The 18933-nt window shown below is 33.9% G+C and overlaps 1 long non-coding RNA gene across 2 annotated transcripts; it reads right to left on the reverse strand.

Moving 5' to 3' along the window:
- Window positions 1–6089: 6089 nt before the first annotated feature.
- On the reverse strand, window positions 6090–16022 carry LOC140176379 (uncharacterized). 2 transcript variants are annotated; one of them, XR_011867664.1, is made up of 3 exons: window positions 15845–16015; window positions 15497–15582; window positions 6090–6906 (listed from the first exon to the last, which is right to left on the reverse strand). It is a non-coding gene; the product is annotated as an uncharacterized lncRNA (long non-coding RNA). The 2 variants fall into 2 exon arrangements; XR_011867663.1 differs by lacking the exon at window positions 6090–6906 and having other exon boundaries at window positions 15280–15582; window positions 15845–16022.
- Between the last annotated feature and the right edge of the window lie 2911 nt (window positions 16023–18933).

Here is an 18933-nt window from a genome sequence, read left to right on the forward strand (position 1 = left end):
TAGGCGATGTAGGCAATGTGGGGCCGAGGGCCACAGCCGTAGTAGATGCCGTCAGTCGGGTGATTGATAAATCACTATTTTACGGTTTATTTTGTATTGAATTGAGTGGATTTTATCAACTATTCTTACACTTATTCATATAAATTGCATGGTTTTATAAATCCTTCCGAATTTGTGCTATAATTGAAACATGCTTCTTTGGCCTTAAAATTGCTAATTTTTAATCTTCTCTTATTACCATTCGATGCCGTGATATGTGTGTTAAGTGTTTTCAGGTTTTATAGGGCAGGTATGGCTTAGAGGATGGAAAGGAAGCATACAAAAGTGGAAGGAACACAAAAATTTAGAGATTTGAAAAGCTATTGGTGACATGTACGCGTGGCCAGTGTAGAGTTCAAGTGATGCATACGCATGACTGACGCATACGTGTGACGAGCGTCATGTGCCTCAATTATGAGAAAATGCTGGGGGTGATTTCTGGGATTCTTTTTACCCAGTTTCAAACCCAAAAATGAGGACAAGAGGCTCTAGAGTGAAGCTGGAGGAATCATTCATTCACACTTTTCATTCATACACACTTTAGGTTTTAGATGTAGAATTCTAGAGAGAGAGGCTCTCTCCTCTCTCTAGGTTTAGGGTTTCTTCTTTCACTTTCTTCTTAGATTTAGGTTTCAGTCTTATTTTAATTTAGTTTTCTCTTACTTTTATTTGTTCTAGCACTTTAGTTATCTACTTCTCTTATTGATTCCTTTATTTTGCTAATTTAGTTTATGAGTTCATTTGTTACTCTCAATTTTTATTAATGCAATTTATGTTTCATGTTTCTTATTGTTCAATTGCTTTGTTATTGTTATTTCTTTGCTTTGGTTAGTCTTAGAATTTCCTATGTCTTGTCAATTTTCTCTGTTTTTATTTTATGCCTTCCAAGTTTTGATAAAATGTTTGGGTGGATTTTAATTTAGATTTTTATGTTCTTGACTTGGATTGATTAATTAGAGACTCTTGATTGTCAAAGTCTCTTGTTGATTGGTAATTGAAGATTGCCGGTTAGCTTGAACTTCACTAAATCTAGTCTCTCCCTATGAGTTGACTAGGACTTGTGAACTCAAGTTGATTGTATGCACTTGACTTTCCTTCATTGGTTAGAGGTTAACTAAATGAAAGAAATTTACATTTACCATCACAATTGACGATGATAATGAGGATAGGACTTCTAATTCTCTTTCCTTGCTAAGAGCTTTCTTAGTTATTAGTTTATTTTCTTGCCATTTTACTTTCTTGTTTCTTATTACAAAACCCAAAAATATACTTTTCCATAGCTAATAACAAACTACACTTCCCTGCAATTCCTTGAGAGACGACCCGAAGTTTAAATACTTTGGTTAATTTTATTGGGTTTGCTTAAGTGACAAACAATTTAAATGTTGACCAGGGATGATTTGTTGGTTTAGAACTATACTTGCAACGCGATATTTTTGTGAAATTCTTCATCGACATTTTTCCTCCGTCAGTGATGCAAGTGCCGGCAATAATGCTTGGTAGAGTTATATATTTTACATTCTATGCAAGTACTCTATGACATTTGTAACTTTCGTTTTATCAAATTACTTTACGACATTTGCGACTTTATGTTTTATCCAAACACTATGATATTTAAAACATTCTATTTAATCAAATTACTCTATGACATTTGCGACTTTATGTTTTATTCAAACACTCTATAATATTTGAAACTTTACAATTTATCCAAATACTTTATGAGCATAGTAATGATACATAGAAAAGTTAAATGATACATAAAAAGTTAAGTACACAACAACTACTTTTTCATTGCCCACTTTACATCTTTCATAAAACTCTTGCACTTCTTGGTGGCCCTTTTGAACACAGACGGGATGAATCGATTAGCGCTACGTTGTGGTGGATCAACTCTAAGATTTTACCCTTTACCTGTCTCATTTGGAGTTCGTGCCCCACCTGTATATAATTTAATCAAACAGACCATCCAAATATGAATATAATATTTGCAATCAACAGAACCTCTAAATATGAATATAATATAATCAAACAACAGAATATCTAAATATGAATATAACATAATCAAACAACAAAAAAGTAAACCTGTACTCAGACCTACATCATCACCATGATCAGAATCATCATTGTGGAATTCTTGATCCTCATCTTCATCCTCCTCGTCATCCTTATTATCTGGTTGCTCTACTAGATAGTCATCAATCTCTTGCTTAATCCGCCTTAGTTTTTTCTTCAATTAGACCCATTGAAACACGTCGTGGGTTTTGTCTGTTAAGAATTTCTCGACCACTGTCACTCCTACTATAGTTTATAGATACTAACCCTCCAGAAGTACCCGAGAAAGTGCGGCATGGATTCCTCGCGTCCAAGGAATACTTACCCGTCATCATATCAAGCTGATGGCTAGATTGTGATTGGCTTAGATCTGTAGCTATGAACTTAAGTAACTGACTAAATGAAGCTCCGTCTCCTGTGTCAAACTGTGGAGTACTCCAATATTGCTGATGTAATGGGTATGACGGGATAAATTGTGTTTGAGGTATTGATAAATCACTATTTTATGGTTTATCTTGTGCTCAATTGAGTGATTTTTATCAACTCTTTACCCACTTATTCATACTATTTGCATGGTTTTACGTTTTCCTTCCTAATTTTGGGCTATGATTGAAAACATGTTTCCTGAGCCTTTAAATTGCTAATATTAATCCTCTCTTATTACCATTAGATGCCTTGATATGTGTGTTAAGTGATTTCAAAGTTTATAGGGCAGGAATGGCTTGGAGGATGGAAAGGAAGCATACAAAAATGGAAGAAATACAAGAAGTGGAAGGAATTGCAAAGCTATCAGCCTGACTTCTTCGCACTCAAATGGCTATAACTTTAGCTACAGAGGTCCAAATGATGCGGTTCTAGTTGCGTTGGAAACTAACGTTCGGGGCTTCGATTTGATATATAATTTTCCATAGTTTTTCTGACGATAAGTGACGCGAACGCGTGGTCTACGCGGACGCGTCGCAGTGGCGAAAAAAACCAGCGTGTTTGAATTCGAAACCAGCGAATTCTGGGTTGTTTCTGACCCAGTTCTCGGCCCAGAAAACACATATTAGAGGCTATAAAGTGAGAGAATGCATCCATTCACAAGGGAAAGCTCATAATTCATAATTTTAGATGTAGTTTTTAGAGGGAGAGGTTCTCTCCTCTCTCTTAGGATTTAGGATTAGGATTCCTCTTGCTATCAGGATTGTTTCTTTTTATTAGGTTCAATTTTCCTTTATTTATTTTCCCAATTTAATTTATGAAATTTTCTATGTTACGTATGATTTTCTTAATTAATGTTATTTGAGGTATTTCAATTTATGATTATTTTATTCTATTTATGAATGCTTTTAATTTAATTTAGATATTTTCTTCCTTTTGGCTTTGGTTAAGTAATTGGTAACACTTGAGTTGTCAAACTCAGCAGTGGTTGAAATTGGCAGATTCCTAATTAATCTAGATCACTCTAAAGCTAGTCTTCCCACAGGGATTGACTAGGACTTGAGGATCAAGCTAATTAGTCCACTTGACTTAACTAAGTGGGATAAAAATCCAATTCTCATCACACCTGATAAGGATAACTAGGATAGAAATTCCAAATTCTTATACCTTGCCAAGAGATTTTATTATTATTAATTTATTTTCCTTGTCATTTAAATTACTTGCTCCTTATTTCAAAAACCCCCAATTTACAAAACTCATAACCAATAATAAGAACATACCTCCTTGCAATTCCTTGAGAAGACGACCCGAGGTTTAAATACTTCGGTTATCAATTTTAAAGGGGTTTGTTACTTGTGACAATCAAAACTTTTGTAAAGAAGGAATTCTTGTCGGTCTAGAAGCTATACTTACAATGGGAATTTATTTTTAGAAAATTCTAGATCGCGCGAGAGTTTCGCTCTTTCAGGTACATATAGGATCGAGGACTGTGGTTGTTCTTGTGGAAGTGGAGGTGGTGGTAATTGTGGCTCTTGTTCTTGATTGTTATAATCCCTAACTGGATTACCCTCATCATTCTCTTGCACCACAAGATCCGACAAGTTCAAGTGGTTGTCATACTTTGTTCGGTACCAATACTTGTAAATCTCTAAGGGTTGCTGTGGAGGCACAGGAAGCTCAGTAAGAATGTGATTATACCTGTTTGTCTACTGCATCACCCAAAATGAATGAGTCGTGGTTGTGAACCAGTCAAGATTCTTAGGACCAGTCAAGACTTCCCTGTGTGCCTTATCCAGACTCTGTTCCTGATGAGGAACTCCCTGAATGAAACCAAACTGTCGCCTAAACCTATCAGTTGCATGCCACTCAATGCATTCAAATGATACCAATGGCACCGTAGCGCTCCACACAACTGAGTGCATGTAGATGTCTATAGGAATTATATTTGGCTCAATGCGATCAACACCATAGGCAACCCACACAAACTGCACACAATAAAAGAAACAGATAATTACATGCCAAATAATAATAAGACTACACCCGAAACAAATACTTCTTTATTGAAAACATACCTAACCTTCCTGAAGATCATCCAATGACTTCCTAAAGTGAGCAAGACTAAGATATCTATAGCGTCGGTCTGCACGCTCCCAGTTAGCCACCTAATATGATTTATTTCATTAACACACCTGGATTCTAAATACGAAGATACGATGTCAGTCGATAATGTTTTCTGTTTGTAAGCGAAACACTATGGGGTTTCCTAGGAACCGGCGCAAGAAATGGTACACGGATCAAAGCCCAAGCTAAAAGAAGTGTTAGTGCACTGATAAACCCATATTTTATTATATATTTTGTGCTTAATTTGAGTGATTTATTCAATCCTTCACCCACTTATTCATATTAATTTCATGGTTTTACTTTCTCTTCCTTATTATGTGATGTATGTGAAAAACATGTTTCCTATGCTTTAATATTAATTGTTTTAATTACCTTTATTTCCATTCGATGCTGTGATTAGTGTGTTGAGTAGTTTCAGATCTTCTAAGATAGGAATGACTTAAAGGATGGAAAGGAAACATACAAAAATGGAAGGAAAGCACAAAACGGAGCTTCTGAAGAAGCTGGCATCCACGCGATCGCATGAACGAAACGATCGCGCGCCAAGCGCGAATCAGCAGCGACGCGGCCGCATGACTGACGCAACCGCGTGGCAAAGAAATGCTCCGAATGACGCAGTCGTATGACGGTCACGCGGTCGCGTGACAGAGGCCACGCATCAGAAATTGCAGAAAACGCTCATAGCGAATTCTGAAGCCCTTTTTGGCCCAAATCCAAGTCCATAAGGCATAGACGAGAGGTTACAAAGTGGGGGAACGCATCCATTCAGGGAGAGCTCGCCAATTTTCACTTTCCATGATTTAGATTTAGTTTGAGAGAGGTTCTCTCCTCTCTCTCTTAGGATTAGGATTAAGATTTAGGACTTCTCTTAGTTTGTAAGAGTGACTCTCGATCCAGGTTTAATATTTACTTTAATGCTTTTATTCGTACTTATAAATGTTGCCAACTTGACTTATGAAACCTTTCCATGTTATGATTTGAATTAATGATTATTTGAGGTATTTCAGTTATTGATTGCTTTCTCCTTAATTTGTGTTACCATTGCTTTCCATTTAAAGGACATTTTTATTCCAACAATTTTACTTTTTTTCCTTTTGGTCTTGGTTAAGAAATCAGTAACTCAACATTATTAAACTCAGCATAATTAATAATCGTTATCTTGCTAATTGAACTGAACTTCAATAATCCTAACTTTTTCTTAGGAAATAAATAGGATTCGAAGGTCAAACTAATTAGTCCCTTGACTTTCCTTTACTTTAGTAAAGGTTAACTAAGTGGGATTTAGATTCAACTTTCATTATTGTTGAGAGAGATAACTAAGTTGGACTTCCAATTTCTCTTATCTTGCCAGAAGTTTACTTTAGAGTATTTATTTACTTTAATTGCCATCTACTTCACCTGTCATTTAAATCACTTGCTTCTCACCTTCTAAACCCCGATTACAACCTTTATAGCCAATAATAAGAACATACTTCCTTGCACTTCCTTGAGAAGACGACCCGAGGTTTAAATACTCGGTTATCAATTTTAAAGGGGTTTGTTACTTGTGACAACCAAAACGTTTGTAAGAAAGGTTGATTGCGTGGTTTAGTAACTATACTTACAACGAGAGTTTATTATAACCTCTGAACCATCAATCCTCAGCTCTTCATGGACCATCGATTTTCTTGCAGTCAAAATGAGATTCCCTACATAACGCCCTGTACAGGTGTGCTAGGCATGCTGATCCCCAACTATGCTGTTCGATACTGCCAAAATTATGAAACAAAGACAGAAACTTCCAATGCACAGCTGCCCCAGACTTGTCTATAAATAAGATCATACAAAATATCAACATAATGTGGCACCTCATGTACCTCTAAATGCTGTTTTTGTTAATAAACTGTAAACGTTCTTTTAAATTCCGAAGCCATATCAATTTTATGAAGCTTCCTCTACAGTCTGACTTTCTTGGTACAACCGCAAATTGGTGTAAACACTCAGCCTTTAAGGCTTCGTGACTACTCATAGTCACTCCTGTCACTGGAAGACCATTTGTCGAAAGACCAAGAATAACAGCCACATCTTCCAGTGTCACAGCACACTCACCAATCGAAAGGTGAAATGTGTGTGTGTCTGGGTGCCACCTCTCGACTAGAGCAGTACTTTCTGACATTAAACTATTCCAATTTGAGAAACGTGATAAAAACCAGTAAACCGTAAATGCTCCTCCACATTTTGATTGTACCAATTCAAAGACAATAGGTGATTACATGTCAAATTTCATGAACTCTACAAAAACATAGCAAACTATTAGTCAAATAATTAATAATTATTAATTTACTACTAAAAGTTAATAATTTTCTAATCATAGTAACTAAATTATTAAACTAATACTAAACTTACTATTAATTAGCTAATTTAGTAACTAGCATATATGCATAAATACAACTAACCTACCAATTATTTAACTATCATTATTAAAAAATTTGCAAATTTAACTACACAAAAAATATTAATTAAATATCTAACAAAAATCATTAATTATTAAAAACACCTAAAAAATTGATTTTACTAGATCCAATTTACTAAACTCTAGAATAATAATAATAATTTAACTTTTAAATTTTATTAATAGTACTAAAAATTATTTCCAATAGTTTTTAATTTTCAAAAATTATGATATTATTATTCATATTAAATATTTTAGTCAACTATTTCTTAAATCTTTATTAAATTATTTTTTACATAATTATTTATTTATTTATTCATAAATAAATCGAGTAATAATTATTCCTATTTCACTAATAATAAATACTAACTTACTATTAATAATAAGTTAATAACTAACTAACCCTACCGTATGACGAATCTAATTCAACTACAATAATATTATTATAATATATTTATGTTAATTTAATATCTCACAATAAATAAATAATTATTACCCGATCAAAATATAATCTTTCATAAATTCTACTTTACAAAAATTATACAATAATACTAATAATAAGGTCATATATCGTTGTCATGTTTCTCTCCTACTTCTTTAGTCAGTTCATAGCTTTAACTGTGATGGAAGTAACTGAGCTATCCAATTTGTTCATGGCTTTCTATTATCCAGAATTTTGAATTTACAAATCTTTATCCAGTTTATTTTAGTTGGTTTGGTAATGACTTTAACTATGAGAAGCGCAAAAAAAGTGAAAACCTTTCTTTTTCTCAGTTAACATTTACAAAGTCAATCCATATATAAATTTTCACTTTAATGTAGGTAGAAAAAAGATAATTAATCCATTGATAAGATATGTAAATATAGGTCAAGGAGAGGAGTTTATTTATACATTCATATCTCAGGTTATGAAATAAGGCACAAGGATAAGAAAAAGATAGTGAGTATTTTAACTAATTGAAAGAATAAGCACGATATGTTTTTAATTTATTTTAGAATAAGATTTCTTGGTGAATTGTAGAATGCATATTTTCATGACTTACACAGAGTACGTAAATTTTTTTTACGTGATTTGATTTCAGGTAATGGGTTTATAATGCTAATGCAGCCAAGTTGTAATTCATGCATTTGAATGTACATTCAAATGTGAAAAGAAATATATAATTACTTATTATAATTGCTTATATAATTGCTTATTATCTCCTTATTATATAAAGCTATATAATTGCTTATTATCTCCTGATTGTATATGTTTTATATATGTCCGAATGAGCTTTTACCTTATTCTATATGTATTAAATTTGTCCGAACATATAAAATTCCTATTCTGAACCGCATGCATTATTATTATTTTATACAGCACTTGTTTGGTCTATGAGAAAATTATACCCATAACATTGATATTGAAAAGGCACGTTGCTTCCGATTAACTCATTTTAAGCCTATTGCTATTTCTTTTAGGAGCTATAACATATATATATTATTGATAAGCGTGTCTAAATTGTATGATCATGTTTAATTCTGTTTGAATTTTTTTTGTTGTTTACATTTTGATAATAGTATTAAGTGATACTTTTGGTGGTACCAAGTTTATTAAGATGCCTAGGATAGGTCGTTTCACGAAGAAATCAAATGTAGACTCGTTATGTCAGCAAATGCAAACAGGATCTGCTGCGGCTTCATCCGTGTCCCAAGTGGATGGCCTAATTCCCCCGTCTGGTGGTACTGGTGCCGCTCCGACCTCATCTTTACGCCCCTTTCGACCACCCCGTACCGAACCACTGCCTGCTCCAGAGCCTCCTACGAATGGTGCTCAACACTCGGAACCGCCTGATGAAGACTTAGACCAAGAGGCAGATGAGGTAGATTCCTTTGAGCAACACATTGACAACCAATTTGCTGCAGCAGAGGCTCTGAAGCGCAAGAGACGCAAGACCACCGAATTTTGGGATGTTAAAACGATTGGTATACAATAATTTATCCCATGTATTTTTTTATGAGAAATTTCTTTATGATTTCATTGCATCTTGGTCACAGTAGTTACTCACAAAGACTAACTATGATAAACAGAGTCTGATGGGACAATCAAGCAACTTCATTTAAGTGTGAGAGAGGCTATGAAGCCACCTAACGGTAGAAAGATCGTTCTGAGGTTCAATGATAGACTGCAACCAGTTGGAAATGAAGCTGGTATACTAAGCGGCGTTATCGGAATGCTGGGATCTGACTACACCAAATTTCCAATCTGTGAGAAGGATTGGAGAAAGGTTCGCTCTAGGGACAAGATATATAATGAATGTGTAAAGGTAAATTGTTATATTTTTGTAAAGTCATTTTAACTTAATTCGACGCCTATCAACAATTTAATTCTACTCTTGCAGGAATTGTTCCATTTTGAAGAAGATAGTCGAGGAATTATCAAGCGTACGATTTTAAAAATGCTAGGAAGGGCTTGGAAGGATACGAGGAGCCATTTGTATCATTACTTTTACAAAGCAGATCGGACCCTTGAAGAAAATATTAGACGCCGTCCACCGGGAATTACTGCGGATCATTGGAGATGGTTCCTCGATTATCGCAATAGTGAAGACACAAAGGTAATTTATTTTTATCTAATATTTTAAAAAATCTATTTATGTCATATTGAGTTAGTAAAAAATAGTGTCTAGTAGCTCTTATGTTTCGTGGGATAACAGGAGAAGTGTAAGAAAAATGCTGAGAATCGATCGAAGCAGTTATACACTCATACTGGCGGATCGAAAAGCTTGGCAAGGCTCGAAGAAGAAGAGGTAATTTAGGATTCACTTACTCATTGAACCTTCTCTATGTAGACCTATTCACTATTTAAGCTATGTTGTTGCAGTCAGAACGACTGGGGCGTCCAGTTAGTAGGGGGGAGTTGTTTGTCTTAACACACAAACGACCTAATGGATCCTATCTCCATGATGCAGCTCGGGCTATTGGTGTAAGTAATGTGTTGAGAATTGCTATGTTGTTACTCATAGGTTTATGTTGTTAAAATTGTGTTCAGAGTTTGTTTGGTTAGCAATTAGCTAATAAATGCTTCTGTTTGCTTATCTAACTGTGTAGGAAAAAATTGCGGAGATTGAGCAACATGATGAATCATCTAGACTGTTATCTCAGAATGATTCACTTGCTCAAGCTCTTGGAAAGGAGCACCCAGGTAGAGTGCGTGGCATGGGAATCGGACCGACTACTAGTCAAGTGTTCGGTACGAACTCATCTCAATCGAGCATTGGAACTCAAAGGGAGGAGACCCAAAGGGTGTTGCTTGAACTGCAAGCAGAGCTGGCGGCTGAGAAATTAAAAAGGAAGGCAATGGAGAGTGCTCTTATGTGTCTAGTTCGAGGGCAAGGTGGGGAGCTGCCACCAAACGTGGCTGCATGGATGAATTCATTGGAGGGACAGAGTAGAGAGTAGATCTAAGGATTTGAAATGTCTTCTTTAAGTTAAATATACACTTTTTTATTGTTGATTATGCAACTCTTAGTAAGGAATACACTTTATTGATATTTGGATTAATGATTAATTTTATCAGTTTTGGTTTTTATTCGTTCACCGATCAATTTATTCATTCAGTTACAAAATAATTAAGTTCTCTATTATTTTAAAAAATTCAAATATTAAAAAAAATTAATTCTGTAATTAAAATAGCGTTGATCGCTGGTGCAAAATACAGTCATTTTGCGGCCATTTAGACGGAACAATAGCGGCGGTTATCAAATGGCCGAAGATAAATTTAAATTTTTGAGAAAATCGAATAGCGGCGGTTTGAAACCGCCGCAAAATACATATATAACAACATAACGGTCAATAGAAACAGCAGCGGTTCAAAACCGCTAGAAAATGTATTCGAAAATCCGGTTGGCCAAATAGCGGCGGTTTGAAACCGCCGCTAAGTCAATCGACGCCAATCAGGTGGTTTCCCTGCGGTTGTGCCAGCGGTTCAACAAAACCGCTGCAAAATCCAATGACCACACCCTATACAGAAACGGTTTTTGAACCGCTGGCAATTTGTTTCCCGGCGGTTAGAAACCGCCGCTAGTCATCCTGCAAACCGCTGCTAAGAAGCGGATGTGCTGTAGTGATAGCGTAACTCTAATAATAATTAACTATAATTCTCTAAATTATTACGAGCAATTCTAAACATATATTTTTTATTAATCTACTACATTAGTCTAATTCAAACATTATCATTGATTAACATAAGGTCATATCAAAAATATTAGTACGAAAAATGAGGAGTGTAATGTTTGAATTAGTAGGAGAGACACAAATTACTTTTGTGAAAGGGAGGAAGATACATAATAAAGCCTTGATTGCTTGTGAGACTGTGCAGTGGCTGAAAACGAGAAAGAAAAGTGCAGCGATAATCAAGTTGGATTTTCAAAAAGCATATGACAGAGTCAAATGGAGTTTTGTGGATATCGTCCTTCAAAAGATAGATTTTGGTACTAAATGGCGAAGCTGGGTCAATAAGTGTATTTGGTCGGCGTCTATGTCGATTCTAATAAATGAGTCGCCATCTAAATCCTTTAAGATGGAACGAGGTCTAAGGCAAGGTGATCCGCTCTCCCCTTTTCTCTTTGTACTTGTGGTGGATGTACTCCATAGGATGGTAGCTGAAGTTGTGAGGAATAGTAGGATTTCTCTATTGTTGGTCGGACGGGACAACATCGAATTGTGTCACTTACAGTTTGCGGATGACACCATATTGTTCTGTTCACAGGATGAGGTTACTATCAGAAATTACAAGAGGTTTTTGCGCTGTTTTGAGGTGATGTCTGGATTGAGTATTAATTTTGATAAATCCAGCTTAATTCTAGTTAATTGTGATAGGGAGTGGTCGCAAAGAATGTGCGGTTTATTAGGGTGTAAGAAAGCATCCTTGCCTATTAAATACCTTGGTATTCCACTTGGAGCGAACCCAAGACTTGTCAAGACATGGAAACCAATTATACATAAAGTGGAAGACAAACTCAGTTTGTGGAAAGCAAAAACGTTAAATAAAGCTGGTAAATTGGTGCTTATTAAATCAGTACTTAATAGTTTGCCAGTGTACTATCCGAACTTGTACAAAATGCCAAAAGCAGTAGCAGATAAGTTAATTTCACTGCAGAGGAGATTTTTGTGGAGAAACGAAGATAGAAAGCATGGAATACCTTTAGTGAAATGGAAAATAGTACAAGTCCCGAAAAAGTTAGAAGGTTAGGGAGTGGGGGATGCAGTACTTCAAAATACCGCACTGTTATTCAAATGGTGGTGGCGATTTTCTAAGCAAAATTTTCCATTATGGAAGAAGATTGTGTGCTCTTGTAATAACTTAAATCCTAATGTGTTGCTTTGTCATCAGTCTGTATTTTTCAAAGGGGGACCATGGAAGGATATTTGCCAGTTACAAATCAAGGAGCAGGAGGTAAGGGAGAAGATGATTCGGGGTTTATCTCTGAAAGTAGGTAATGGTAGACAAGTACGTTTTTGGGAGGACAGTTGGTTGCCGACTGGTATGTTAAAGGACACTTTCCCAAGGCTTTTCTCAGTTTCAAATCAGAACGGATCTGTTATAGGAATTGTGGTTTTTGGGATGGGCTAGAATGGATATAGAACTTTCAGTGGAGACAGGAACTATCCCAATGGGAGTTGGAACTAGTTAACCAAATTCATAAAATTCTACGATCAATCAAGTTAACAACTGAGAGAGAGGACCAACTGGTGTGAAAATTTGATAAATCTGGCGTTTATACTACTAACTCCTTTGTGCAGGTTTTGCAGGCGAAAACACTTCCGAAGAAAATTACGAGCTATAGTTTCACTAGTTCCATTTGGAGAGATTTAGTACCTCCACGTATTGAGTTATTCACCTGGTTTGTACTAGTTGGTAGAGTCAATACTAAGGAAAGATTACGAAGGCTAGGCATTATTGATCAGCTGGATAGCATGTGTGTTTTATGCAAAAAAGATGTTGAGGACCTCCACCACTTGTTTCTTCGTTGTCAGTTTACTTGGCAGGTGTGGTGTGCATGGTTGTTTGACTATGGCAGATTGTGGGTTGTTCCAGGGATAATTAAACAACATTTTGAAAGCTGGACGGGAGTGACCGTAAGGAAGGAGGAACGTAATAGGTGGCTAATTAGATTTTTTGCTATTGTTTGGAAAGAGTTGATCCAAATGGTTGTTGATGGCAATGCCGGAGATGACTATGGATTGTTTATTATTACTGTTTAGTTCTTGGTTCTTTTGTTGCTCCACCTTGTTGTGTTGAGCTCCTTACTTCAAAATATATATATATATATATATATATATATATATATATATATATATATATATATATATATATATATATATTCACTAACTAAATTCAAATATATATTTCTAACTATTACAGTAATTATTATTAACAATCTTAATTTTTAACATTATTTATAATATTTCAGTTATATAAAAAAATTTAAAAACAAACTTACATAATCAGAATGACAGAGATAATTGATAATATGAAGTTCAGGACAATCAACATCTTTACATTTATGCTTCTTTGACATTGTAATTAATTTTTTTTCAAAGTTTGAAAAATGTGATGAAGAAGAAGGAAAATGGTGGCTAGAGAAAAGTTGAAGAAAAGGACACACGAGGAAAGTAGAGCTTCAGGAGAGGGGTATGTTAGTATAAGCAAGGTAGTAAAATAATAGTTTTTACTTCGACTCAAAAAGCTAATGCAAAATCGTAATTCGTAAAATTGTTAGACAAAACGTAAATCTAATTCATAAATAATAAAATCTGAAAAATATAAAAAATATAACAAAATTACACATAATTGAATATAACACTAATTAAAGAAGCTTCATTAAATAATTCAAAAAAGATATTTATTTAACAATTTAAAAATATAATCACATTCAAAATATTTATATATTCATAAAAAGAAAAGAGTTGCACATTCAAACCACGCATTAGCAAATTCACTAATAATGTTTCAGAACAAACAAATTTATTAGTGTTTCTTTTTCTTTCTTTTTTTGTTTTTATTGACATAGGTCCAGGTCCACAATTGGACCCGACCCAACATAAGTTACCCATCCTCATCCCCATCACCATCAGGCACCCTTTTCCAACCCGTTTTTCCCCAACCTAGATCCATAACACTCACTGCAACCCAAATATCCCATGACTGCGCTTACGAAGCTCCTTCCAATGGCAAATCCATCTCCTTTGGCATGTTGAGCATATTGTCCATAAAATTCCTCTGGAATATCTACTCCGCAATTTCCTCCTAGGTTTTGGGTCACTCAATTTCCATGAAGAGACACTGTGAAACCGCCGCATGAAGGAGATGTTGGTGTTGCATTTTCTTTCGCCTTCCTCGCTTTTCTGTTCAAGCTCCCGATTAGCCCTCCTCCACGGAGGAGGAAGACAGCGCCAGTCGCACTGTATGTAATGCCTTTGCTTTTCTCTGCTTTTGGTTTGAAGAATGCCCCTATTACAAGAACTTTACTCCATTCTAGGGGTTCCTTTTCAGCTTTCTTCTATACGTGCTGGGCTGGATTTGGGTGAATTTCAAATTAGGTTAGGGAACAATAGAACACCGCTTATGGATGAGTATTCTTCCTCACACACGGGATCGCCAACAAAATCATTATTCCAGTGATTTTGCGACTTTTCTCGGCGATTCCACGCAAACAACACTGCTGTCACTCGAACAATAAAATCGAAACGGAGAGGAGTTGCAAAATCACAAAAGTGTGCGATTTCGCGAGTTAAGTCGCGATTTTGACTACCTTGGGTATAAGGGAATCACCGTCCCAGGGAGAAACGCATGTGTGACACGTGATAGGGAGGACACACATTGGATGATTTTATTTGTGCACCTTATATCGACCGTCCGATTATTTACCTTGAACTCGGATCGTCTGATTTTTTCGATCCTGACACCACACTCACGTAAAGCACCTATACGCTTCATAACCGCGTTCTATCCCATTCCCACTTCCATATTTAAATTAAAAAGTGTCATATGGACTAAAATCCTTCACCAAAATTTGATTTTGCAAGATCATATTGGCTCCAACAAATTACGCTTCCAAAAATTTTTCATTTATGGAGGCAAGAGTCAATATACATCACGATATAATCATTTTAGGCAAGTATATCATTTTTCGTTATACTTGAATTTTATAAAAATAAAGAATCAAATAAATCATCACATTTCAATTTTCTTGGGTTACAAGAATTAGGAACATTGTCCCACAACTTTACCATCAACAAATCATTAGAAACTTTTTCAAGGGACAACTTTTTTGTTTGATCCACTTAGCAAATGAACCAAAAACCATCATAGCAAAATAATTTGTTTAGAGTCATTGCAACTAAGTTCATCAGGCTGCAAAAGTCAAACATATATCATTCTGTCACCTTTTTTTTTTTCAGAGGCTCAAATAAGAATTGCATCAGGTTGAATTGAAATAGAACTCCAAAGTCACATGCAATTTTCAAATCATCTACAATAAAAGAGAAAAAATAGTGCATTCCAAACTTATCAAGATCACAAAACTTTATCAATGGTCAGAGAAATAACTGGAACACTTTTTTAAAAAATAGCAAAATTTGCAAAACCATTTCATCCCTAAGATAATAAAAAAGTAACGCCGACAATAAGAAGCAAACAATTTTCTTGGACTAAAAATATTTTTATAATAGAAAAGATTTGCAAACAAAAAACCATCTTTATAAAGAACCGTTATGTGAAGCAACAAAAAATACCTGGCAACAGAGAGATAACTTTAAGAGGAGCAAGAACCACATATAATGAAAGCACATCCAAATTGTGAAGTGATATTGAGAAGAGAGTCTCACATTGTTATGTATATTGCTAATGGCTTGTTTATTCACTGCGTGGATTCTACGCAACAAAAATCTCTCTAGTCTCTTAACTATCGTTTGTTACTACCATTTTCTTTTTAGGTCTATGCTTTTAAGTTTGGTGAGGCCTCATGTGCACCTGTCTGCACTTTTTAAGTTAAATTGGTAATTGAAAATCGTGAGATAATTAGACATATGTTTGACTATAATATTATTTAATAATTTTAATTATTAATTTTATATAAATATATAATTACATATAAATTTTTATTTTTATGTTTTGTTCATATCTTAACAACTCAAATTTAAATTCAAAATGACTAAAGTTCATTTTAGAGTCCAAAACCATTCTCTTTACGCGCGCATCCAACCTCATTTGTCTGATTTAGTATGCAGAGTCTTAACTACACCTATAAACACACTCATATATTTAAATATGAGATCTCAAAAATATTAAAATAAAAAAAAAAATAACCACCCACCATTATAAGTGGATAAGTTACAGGAAGATAATAACTTATCTTTCCTACTATATAAATACCACATTAAACTTGGGTATTGCTCAACTCTAATTTACTAAAAAATTTACTTAAAACACTTGCTAATTTAAGTATCAAAGTCCATCATAGGTACCACTCCTAACCTCTTTGAAGAATTCGGATAGCATCACTTCGCCGGAGGAGACATCAGAGTATTCCACCAAAAAAGAACTTAAACCTCACATTCAGACCTAAATCACATTGATTTTTTTTTTGTAAAAAATCAGTTTTTATCCAAAAATTGATTTTTTTTTACCCAAAAACCTGTTTTTATTCAAAAATCCGTTTTATTTTTTCAAAAATCAGTTATTTTTTAAATTTTTTAACCGATTAATAATTAATTTTATCATATAAAAATTAATTTAGTTAATTAATTATGATTAAATTTTTGGTTAACCAAAAAACAAATTTAGTTTTTGGATTAACCAGTCTTAGAATAAATTCTATTAATTAAATAATTTTTTTTCATTAAAAAATATGAATGCTAAATCGAAGGCAGTCATTAAAAAAATAAAAATAAAATTGGCAAAAGAAAAGTAAAGGGGGTGGTTTAACAATAGTGAAATATTATTTTGAAAAAAGGCAAGCATAGAAATATAAGTAATTAAGTGTTCACTTTGAAAATTTCATTTGGTTGCAAATATTATTTATAAAGTTTATGCAATGTTATTTTATTTCATTTTAATTTTTTTGGTATGGTATTTCATTTTAATTTTATCTAAATGAAATGGCCTGGTTTGTTCTGTTATTCTTCGTCAATATGTTGGTCTTTTTTATTGTTTGCGTCAATATGTTGGTCTTTTTTATTGTTTGCCATAATATTTAATTTGAATGTGATAAAATCCAAAATCATTTTTCATGATGATGCATAACCATTTTATCCCCTTTTTTTTTTTGGACGTGTTACCATTTTATCTTTGAACAACGTACTAAATGTAATCAGATTATATACGTAACTCAGAAAAAAAAAAAAGATAAGTTTACATGTACCAAAAACGTAACAACCATATGGAGTCAAGTAAGATAGTGGATGGTCAATGTTAGACTAAAGCCCGAAACGAAAACATCAGGCTCATATGCTTTGCTAATTGCTAACTTGTTAACTACCACTTTTGTAAACCAAAAACCGAAAAAAAAAAAAAAACCCTGGCACTTTCTATTAAGTAGTTCGCTAGCAGCCACCTAGTAGGCATGGCTTTGCCTGCATGTTTACAGGACACGAACATTAAAATATGAATATAAAAACACAAAATTATGTTTAACCAATAAAATATAGAGTTCTGCTACACATACAAGTCTTTTTGGTTTACAAGTCTTATAAGTTGGCACAAGTTCAACAAAAAACACGCATTACACTTCCACATTCAAGAGTAAATAAACGCACGTTATTCAACCACTTCCTATTTCCAAAGCGCACTACTTACCATGCATTATAAACGACTCTTCTACTTCTTCCTCCATGAAAACGAGTTTCTTTCTAAATTTGAAGATAATGGAACTTCAGACACCCAAACGATTACAGAAATACACTCAAACAATTACAGAAATACATCCAAAGGATTACAGAAATACACCCAAACGATTATAGAAATAAACCTAAAAGATTACAGAAATACACCCAAAGGATTACAAAAACTACACCCAAAGGATTTAAGAAATACACTCAAAATTCGTTGAAGTACACCTTATGCATAATTCAGAACTCTTTCTCTTTCTCCTCCTCATCTTCTGCTTCTTCTTCTTCTTCAAAAACGATTTCAGAGCTTGATGTCAAACAACAATGGAAATCGAGAATAACGAAGAAAGAAAACAGAGAGAAAAGCACCTAAATGAAGAAGGAGAAAGAGAAGACAAAAAACGAAAAAGAAGAAGAAAAAAAAGAAGAGGAAGAAGAATGTGCAAGAAAAACGTGCAGTAATAGTTGAAGAAGGAGAAATAAAAAGCAAGAAACGAAAGAAAAGAAGAAGAGTAATGGTTGAAGAAGGAGAAATAGAAAGCAAAAAACGAAAGAAAAGAAAAGAAGAAGAGGAAGAAGAATGTGCGCAAGAAAAGGAGGAAGGTACACCTGTAAAGATTTGTATAAGAAAACGCTTGTACATGGAAAATTTTTCTAAAATATAATCACAAACATTGTATTTTAAAATACTAAATATATTTTATATTTTTTTAATTAAAAAAAACACAAAAATACTATAAAAAATACACCTTATTCTTTTATTTTTCTTTCATTATTCATATCAATCTTTTATAATTATATTTTTTATCATTGTATTTGTTTCTAAATTTCTTTTATAAAAAAATGAGTAAATTATTTTTTTATAATTTATGTTTATATATTTAGTTTTATCACTAAAATATAAAAATATTAATTTTAATGTCTCTCTGTGATGTTTTTAATATTCTTTGTTTTCCTAACCAACTGCAACCTTTGAGAATACTAGTAGACGTCAC

The sequence above is a fragment of the Arachis hypogaea genome, chromosome 11 (assembly GCF_003086295.3).
Source record: "Arachis hypogaea cultivar Tifrunner chromosome 11, arahy.Tifrunner.gnm2.J5K5, whole genome shotgun sequence".
Classification (NCBI taxonomy): domain Eukaryota; kingdom Viridiplantae; phylum Streptophyta; class Magnoliopsida; order Fabales; family Fabaceae; genus Arachis; species Arachis hypogaea.